The sequence below is a fragment of the Schistocerca americana genome, chromosome 1 (genome assembly GCF_021461395.2).
Source record: "Schistocerca americana isolate TAMUIC-IGC-003095 chromosome 1, iqSchAmer2.1, whole genome shotgun sequence".
Classification (NCBI taxonomy): Eukaryota; Metazoa; Arthropoda; class Insecta; order Orthoptera; family Acrididae; genus Schistocerca; species Schistocerca americana.
The window spans coordinates 187451426-187461385 of record NC_060119.1 but is presented as its reverse complement, the minus strand read 5'-3'; positions in this window follow the sequence as shown (position 1 = coordinate 187461385).

The following is a 9960-nucleotide window of genomic DNA, read 5'->3' as shown; positions in this document are numbered from 1 at the left end:
GAAAGTTTCTATTCTCTTCTTGTCCAAACTATTTATCGTCCATGTTTCACTTCCATACATGGCTACACTCCATACAAATACTTTCAGAAACGACTTCCTGACACTTAAATCTATACTCGATGTTAACAAATTTCTCTTCTTCAGAAACGCTTTCCCTGCCATTGCCAGTCTACATTTTATATCCTCTCTACTTCGACCATCATCAGTTGTTTTGCTCCACAAATAGCAAATCTCCTTTACTACTTTAAGTGTCTCATTTCCTAATCTAATTCCCTCTGCATCATCCAACTTAATTCGACTACATTCCATTATCCTCGTTTTTTTTTTTGTTGAAGTTCATCTTATACTCTCCTTTCAAGACACTGTCCATTCCATTCAACCGCTCTTCTAAGTCCTTTGCTGTCTCTGACAGAATTACAATGTCATCGGCCAAACTCTAAGTTTTTATTTTTTCTCCCTGGATTTTAATACCTTCTCCAAATTTTTCTTTTGTTTCCTTTACTGCTTGCTCAATATACAGATTGAATAACATCGGGGAGAGGCTACAACCCTGTCTCACTCCCTTCCCCACCACTGCTTCCCTTTCATGCCCTTCGACTCTTATAACTGCCATCTGGTTTCTGTACAAATTGTAAATAGCCTTTCGCTCCCTGTATTTTACCCCTGCCACCTTCAGAATTTGAAAGAGAGTATTCCAGTCAACATTGTCAAAAGCCTTCTCTAAGTCTACAAATGCTAGAAACATAGGTTTGCCTTTCCTTAATCTTTCTTCTAAGATAAGTCATAAGGTCAGTATTGCCTCACGTGTTCCAAAATTTCTGCAGAATCCAAACTGATCTTCCCCGAGGTCAGCTTCTACCAGTTTTTCCATTCGTCTGTAAATAATTCGCGTTAGTGTTTTGCAGCTGTGACTTATTAAACTGATAGTTCGGTAATTTTCACATCTGTCAACACTTGCTTTCTTTGGGATTGGAATTATTATATTCTTCTTGAAGTCCAAGGGTATTTCACCTGTCTCATACATCTGCTCACCAGATGGTAGAGTTTTGTCAGGACTGGCTCTCCCAAGGCCATTAGTAGTTCTAATGGAATGTTGTCTATTCCCAGGGCCGTGTTTCGACTTAGGTCTTTCAGTGCTCTGTCAAACTCTTCACGCAGTATCATATCTCCCATTTCATCTTCATCTACATCCTCTTCCATTTCCATAATATTGTCCTCAAGTACATCATCCTTGTATAGACCCTCTATATACTCCTTCCACCTTTCTGCTTTCCCTTCTTTGCTTAGAACTGGGTTTCCATCTGAGGAATCAGTATAGGGAACACAATAATAATTTTAATGGAAACAATGACAAGAGATGCACAGACAAGAGGAATGGAATGGGCACTGTAATGAAGATAAAAACTGGAGAAACAGACAGCAGGAAAATAGAAGAAATTATGGGGAGAGGAGAGAGAACTTCGATCACAGAACAAAAGACAAGATGGAAAAGAATAGAAAAGAAAGTCGGTACCAGTTATCATGATAGTCAGCGGGGAAACTAACTGAGAACTCTTCAAGATCTGCAGGGAGGCTAGTGACAATGCAATAAATAGGACCAGACAGGATTCCAATATGCTGAACAGTGACTATAGAAAAGAGTGTAAGGAAAGTGTTACATGTAATATGTAAACTGTCTTTGGTAATACATGGATGTGGGGAAGTCATAATGATTAGTGCAGAAGATCTAAGGGGGAAAGAGTAGAGAAATTTATTAAAATTAGTAATGACAATAAGTACACCAGTTATTTTATTGGGAAGTGATTTGACAGCCATGAAGTGGGTGAATTAGAAGATAGGAATACAATGGAAGCAACTTCATTAAATGTCACTGAGACAGAGGCAGTGCTTATGCTAGAAATGGAAACAGATGTTAATATGGAACTGAGGGGCAATGTAATTAATAACAATGAATTTAATTGTAAGGAGGTAGTATGTGTTGATGTAAGAATGAATCATAAGGGGAAGTCACCAAATATTGTATGGGAGCATGTTCGGAATGAAGCATGCATTGATTATCAATGTTCGTAGCAACTATGATGTGGGTAATGATGTACACTTATCATCATAAAAAGAACTGCTCTCAGAAGGACCTGACCAATCCACTGCAAACTGGGTGGGTCTGTGGTACACCATCACCTATGCCTATGATTGCTCTTGGACAGTTAGCCAAGTACCTTAGAAGTGTGAGTGGGGCTGTGAGATTGTGCCCATCAGTTGATACAAGAAAGACCCATGCAGCTGTGCTGGCTGACAACAGCAGATAGCTTCACTAGAGTGTTACCTGAATATGCAGTACACCCTGGCAAGATGTTTAATAGCAGGCTGTCCAGCTGGATGAGTTCAATAGGGACTGGACTGCAGACTGCAGCAGGCTTGATTGTCCTATCATCTTACTGCGTGCCACACTGACCATATGGTCTCCACCATTGCCCATTGTTGTCAGCAGAAGATAAGGAAGGCATTTGTGCATTACATGTAGTATCTAGACGTCCAACAAGCACTACTAGAAAGGAGGACTGACAGATGGTCTGTCACATGTGAACAAATGTAACAGCAAAGATAGGGGCTGCTCAGCAGGCTGTTTTGCCTCCAAAACAACATCTCATAAGTGCTAATATCAGTCGCAACAAGTTACATGATGCAGCGCTTGCCACACACTGACAGTTACAACACCTAGCACTCACAACCATGTAGTGTCACACCTTACTTGTCAGTTGTTGGGAGTGACAGACATGGGGGCCTGCAGACACTGCAGTGTGTCATCTTTAGTCTTGGAAGTGATAAACACTAGGACCATGTTTGGAGGTGCAGTGTAGTGTGCCGCATAGAGCAGTTTGTGCTGTTCCATCGCACATCCCACTGGCCTCGTGTGATGGTTTGGGATCTGAGATCTCGTGGTGACCGTTCATCATTAGTGTCCCTAACGGGATCCATACAGCTACACTGTAAATGGAGGAGGTCATGCAACTGTTGGTGCTGCCATTCATGAATGTCCGAGTCCGTGCCCTACTTCAACAGGACAACACTTGTCCTCATACTGCTGCCATCTCCCGAGCATGCCTTCAAGCTATGGATACTCTGCTGTGGTGAGCCACATCCTGTGATCTCTCCCCAATAGAGAATGTGTGGGATGCCATGGAGCATGTCATCAAGACTCCACCTCCACCCATCAATCGATGGGAACTGTGCACTCAGGTGCAAGCAACATGGAATGAAGTATCACAGGACTACACGAGACCCATAAAATTCCATGCCACAACATCTGGATGCACGTATTCACAACCACGAGGGATTGACACCATACCAGCAGGCACATTTTATGGCCATGTAAGGCAATAAATGTTGGTCCTTCAAAGTTGAAAGCATAATCATTTCATTGTATGGTACCATCTACCTACCTACCTGCTAATAATGATTGCAACCTACCTTGTCCTTCTGGCTACTGCCTTTTTTATGACAATCTGTGTATTTGTTAATGATTTGTGCATACGAGTGGGTGTATATGATAATACTAACAGTAGTAAAGATAAGTTGGTAAGTGAAATAGGAATGAGCTGCAATTATGGAAATGATATTAATGAGGTCTGTCCTGCAAAACAAGCTGAGACACTTGTTTTTGTGGAGGAAAACCATGTGGTTCTGAATTGGATATTAGTAGTGAATGGAAGGGAAAGGAGAAAGGAGAAAACAGCATTAATGATGTGGTATCTTATGGGAAATGCATAAAATGTTAGTTTCTGAGGAATCAGATTATTTGATATTTAAAGTTGTCAGTAAGCTGGAGGACTTGAGTAGAGGGAAGAATATTGAATTTTATTTATTTTAATTATTTAGTAATTTGATTAAGGAAGATGCAGAGATTGAATCCGTGAAGATATATAACAGTATGTGTGTAATGAATAAAGACAGCAGACGAAAAAATGAGGCTGACTTGTTAATAAAAGTGAAATTTGTAGCGATTCTACCAAGTCTTAGGTGAAATTTGCAAGAAGCTGCTGTGGAACGTGTGGAATGTTGCATTAGCTACCACATGGGGCGGCAAGATATAGGTTATAGCAACATGTACACAAAAGGATTGTGAGATGGGCTACCTGTGCTCTGGAAAACCTGTACTGTACAGTAGTAATAGTCAAAGTGGGCAGGACAGTGTTACCATACCAGTGCTAGAACTATGTTATGAACTACATGACAAGGAGCCAGGCAATAGTGCAAAAAATGCACCCTGGGGCAGTATACAACTATGGATTTTGAGATTGTGGCATTGGGAGCCTAGCAGTACTACCATAACTCCAAGGCTATACTAGAGGACAATACAACTGGTAGCCACCAGCTGCAGCCATGGGCTGAAGACTGGGACAGGGTAGCAGACTCTGGTACTAAGTCCACCTGGGGGACTTCGTGCTACAGCACGGCAGATCTGCCATTGACACCAGCTGACGCCAAACTTCTGCCAGGAGGGGCAGCGGGTAGTACCCTGTGCATGACAGTCATCCCTTACCACCACAAAAGATGTGAGCCATTTCGGGGCATTTGCATTCAACTTCACAAGGCCGATGCAGCAAGAAAAGGAGCACACAGCTGCCGTCAGAGCCTTGGCCTACTGATGAGCCATCAGCTCACTTCCCACCAGGTCTGATGTTAGCATCACTGGGTGCTGATACAAGTAACGCCCAACTGGAGTGGGAGGGGGGGGGGGGGGGTAGTCAGCCACTGACACCTGCTATGTCGGAGTGACTGCCTCTCATTAATGATGCAGAAATGTTGTAATTAAAATCAATAAAGCATTTTCTCAACCACCAGTCTGTCACTGGGCTCCACACAGCCCATAACTCAGAGTGGTGTCAGAAGAACTGATGTCACTGCCACTGAACAGTGGAGGGTGTGGCAATCCCAGTAGTGTGACTTCCGAGCTGCAGCCAACAGTATCCTCATTGTGGATTGAGTGAAACTGTTGTTTGTGTTTTGTGACAGACATGGGGGTCAAGAATTGGGGGTCATCACAGCTTCAGAATTACCTTTGTGAGGACAGAAAAACTGGTGGGTGTTTCTCAGTTCAGGGGTAATTGTAAGGATAATTGTAAGGATCAGTGGTTAGAGCCTGCGAGATGGACATAGTGTAATTTGCTTGGGCATTCCACCCCTTGCACAAGTCTGTGGCAGTTTTTCCATTTTATGTATCATCAGTTGGCAATAGGGTGAGACAATGTGTGGTGTCCAGGTGGTTCATCATATGAGTATTTTAAAGTCGCTCATTAAGGAGCATTCTTTTGCTGTTATTATTATGTTCTTAAAATATGAGTAAAGGTAGTGCAATGCCAGAATCAGAGACATAAGGTGTCACTGGTCTGAAAGCTGTGCAATCATTAGTTAATGAAGTAGCATGATTAAGAGCAGAAATTATGAGCTGACAGTGAGGACTGAGGAGTTGGGATTATTAAGAGCACAGAGTCTAGGATTAGATACGGCTGTTGTGAACCTTGTTACTCCTTTTCCTGTTGGGGCATCTGAGGATGTGTTATCAATTGTCAAGGGTCTCATCATCTGCTGAGAGGGTTGGTCGGATGAGCAGTCACTGCAAGTAGTGAGATTGCACCTATCAGGAGAAGCAAAGTCCTTTGTACAATGCACAGAAGCACTAAACAGGACAAAAACTTTTGAACAGCCAAAATAATGATTATTGTAAAGGCAAAAGAAGCAGGATAGTGCACAGTTTTTTTTCATTAACAGCTAAATGTTATTGCTAAAAGGTCTAATGAGCCATAATTAAGAAAATTAATGTGCATACTTATGAATTAACACAGAGTCATGAGGCAAACAAGGAGTTGTTACAGGAAGCTGAATAAATGGCACTTGATGCATTCCTAAGGAGTTTGGCACCGGAAATGTCTAGGTGTGCACTTGCGCACCTAAGGATCTCCATGAAGCTGTGAAGGTGGCAATGGAATTTGAAGAAACTGATGTTGCAACAGGGTGAGAGATAGGTGAAGTGTGTTTGTGCCTAATGTAAAATGTTTTAATTGTGGATGTATGGGGCATGTTCAGAGGCAGTGGTATGAGGCATGAAAGAACAGGAGTGGTATGAACCATCAGCAGTATTATAAGAATGACAATAGGGGTGGTCAGAGTGGTAACAAGCACCCAGTAAACTCAAAAGGGAACCCGAGAAATGCCAAAAGGTGTTCCCAATAAAAACGAATGCAGAAAATACGAAGGCACAGGTGGAATGTGCCAATGTACAGCAGGTTGACGAAGGTCTAAGATTGTTGGTCACAGGTGTGCATGTGTCTGTGGCCTTGAGGGATTCAGTACATAGAAGGCAATAGGACCTACAATGTTATAATTTGTGTAAGTTGGAGGGTAATGATATACAGCTGCTGGGGTTGGTAATGGTGAATTTTAAACTGGAGGAAATCAAATTAGGCAGTGTGTAGAAGCATTTGTATCAGCATCATGCCATAACTAAACTGATCTTTGATGACACGTGGTGTGATGTAATGGGAATACATTCTAGCTAGGGGTAGCTGTCATCTATGCTAATCTGTCGCAAGGAGCATCTATCACAATCGGCAGTCCAGTTAAACCACAAGCAATGACATTAAGGCCTAATGCACATGATCATGTGCTGAGTGGTACTGGGAAGGGGCTGTGGGTGAGTGTGGAACCTGACGTACTATTTGGTGATTTGTGTATAGTGGGACAGCTGGAGGGTAGTGACTTAGAGGCAGGGTCTTGCTTAGTGAGACAAAGTGTTGTACACTTACAAGAAAAGGACAGTGGCAAGGTAATATCCATCAATTTGGGTCATTCTGAAGGGAACATTTCTGTCAATGTTCATGATTATGGAAGTGGAAGACTGCTGCACAGGAGGTGTGAGATATGAACAGGCGCAGGATGCTGCTATGATTGTAATGAGTGAGAAGGTTAAGCATTTAAAAGAAACAGGGAGAGCATATATGGAAGAACTTTTGTTGGAGTTTCAACATTTATTTTTTCCACAGGGGCTGTTGCCTGCAACACCTGTGACTCAACAAGGGATTCCTACTTGGAATGAAGCACCAGTGTACTGGAAACTGTACAGAATACCATGCTACTGATTTTAGAATAATTTATCAATCAGCAGCTAGTCAATGGGATACAGAATAAAGTAGTAGCAGGACCGATGACCATAGCAGTCTTGTCCCTTCAATCCCACAAACCAACCAACCAACCAACCAACCAAAGTAGTAGCCCATAATGGACAGTAATTGTAACTGTACTCAAAAAATCTATGGACAATTCAAGAAAGTATCAATTTTTCTGAGACTATCACTATTTGAACAGTAAGATGCCCACAGATGCATACCACATTCCGAGCATCATGGAAACAGAATGAAATTTTCACTCTGCAGTGGAGTGTGCACTGATATGAAACTTCCTGGCAGATTAAAACTGTGTGCTGAACCAAGACTTGAACTCAGGACCTTTGCCTTTCACGGGCAAGTGCTCTATCGATTGAGCTACCCAAGCGTGACTCACGACCTGTCCTCACAGCTTTAATTCCGATAGTACTTGCCCATGAAAGGCAAAGGTCCCGAGTTCACGTCTCAGTCCGGCACACAGTTTTAATCTGCCAGTAAGTTTCATCATGGAAACAGTAGATAATCTTGAGCAGTACCAGTGTTTCTTGACGGTGGATCTGAGGAGTGAGTACCATCAGCTGGAGATGATTCCAGAAGACACACAAATACATTGTTTCTGTTACCACAATGGTTTTATAACAGTTCATTACAAACACATTTCACATAAGAGCACATACACTTTGAAGAACAAGGTTTGCATTCTTGTCTACGGTTGAGAGTGAGAACGTAATATTAGTATCTCTCAGTAACATCAATATGCTGTAAGTAATATTTATCCTGTTTAGTTCAATACACAACCAGAAAATTTGTTTGTTACAGTGTTGTATTTTACAATTTGTACATTGTACTGAGTTTTCCCATATTAATGGTATAAACATATCTACTGATTTCAACAAAGTTTCTATTCTGTCTCATTCTATCCTATCCTATTTTTGAGCCATGAGAAAATAAAAACTGATCTGGAATATTTAGTAATTTCACACAAGAAATAACATTAAGGAAACAAGATTGTGGCCTCATGAAGAACATAAATGAATGAAGTTTTTACATCATTTCAAACCCATTTATAAGAGCATTCAGTTCACTATGGAAATGGAGAATGATGGTTGTCTAACTTCCCTGGATCTGGATTTTTTTGTCAGATGGAAGAATAGTGGCTCTCTGGGATATTCAGTTTATCATAGCCTTCTCATACTAACTCACATTTGCAATCGTCAAGTTGTCATCATCTGGCATGACCTGTGAGTGCACCTAAAATACTTGCATACAGAGCTTACATTGTGTCATATCCAAATAGTTTGCCTAAAGAGCTCACCCACCTTAAGACAATGTCTGGAGGAAATGGATATTCTAGCCGCAAGATTAACAAGACATTGCCAGTTAAATTCAGAAACCAGCAATTGGGTAAAGAGGATAGCACTCTGGCAAAATCCCTAGCTTTTCTTACTTTTATTGGCAACATTTCATTCAAGATATCCAGAATCTCCATAAATTTAAGGGTAAAGTGGTTTTCCATACACCATCTAAAACTTCAAACTCCTTGGATCAGTGAAGGATGATTTATTATTGGGGAAGGCCAAAAATCTGGAAATACGGTGCAAATGTCATATGGCTTACATAGGCCACATGACATGCACCATGGAAGAACACTCCACTCACTTTATACAACCAACAAAGGCTGCCACTGCCAAACTTTCAGTTCACCACCAGATATTTAATGGGTATGATAAAATATAAACTTTGAGCACAGTAACATAATTTTGGGACTTCGTTATTATTAAAGAATCCGTGAAAATATGCTGGGTGGCAAATCTGATGAACTGTTTACGGGCTACCAGTTGGATAATGCATGGAACCCCACCATTTCTGCAATTGGTTCCCTACAGAGAAAACAGAGTGTATTGATGCCACGGAGAGTAACAATCCTGAGGACAGCTGATTTCTAAAACCGCATTGCTGAGGGACCTGCTATAGGGTAGTGTAGTCATTCTGCAACCACTATCTTAATACAGGATGAGATGCAGACAGCACGCTAATAAATTGTAAGATGAGAGAAATCATCTTCAGTCTTCGATGGTTCACCTGCAGGTTCTGGAACCATAATAGCAATAGCTGGAGGGGAGGCGACACTTTTTCCAAGGAACACTACTGAGAAACTTCCTGACAGATTAAAACTGTGTGCCGGACTGAGACTCAAACTTGGGACCTTTGCCTTTCGCGGGCAAGTGCTCTACCAACTGAGCTACCCATGCACGACTCACGCCCCGTCCTCACAGCTTTACTTCTGCCAGTACCTCATCTCCTACCTTCCAAACTGAAAATCTCATTCTGGAAACATCCCCCAGGCTGTGGCTAAGCCATGTCTCAGCAATATCCTTTCTTTCAGGAGTGCTAGTTCTGCAAGGTTCGCAGGAGAGCTTCTGTAAAGTTTGGAAGGTAGGAGACGAGGTACTGGCAGAAGTAAAGCTGTGAGGACGGGGCGTGAGTCGTGCACGGGTAGCTCAGTTGGTAGAGCACTTGACCGCGAAAGGCAAAGGTCCCGAGTTCAAGTCTCGGTCCGGCACACAGTTTTAATCTGGCAGGAGGTTTCATATCAGTGCACACTCTGCTGCAGAGTGAAAATCTCATTCTGGACTACTGAGAAAATTTAGAGGACCGGGCATTTGAGGCTGATTGCAGAAGATTCTACTGCTGCTAACATACGTTTTACTTAAAGGCCATGAAGATATGATACTAGAAATTAGGGCTCATATAAAGGCATATAGGCAGATGTTTTTCTCTAATTCTATTTTTGAGTGGA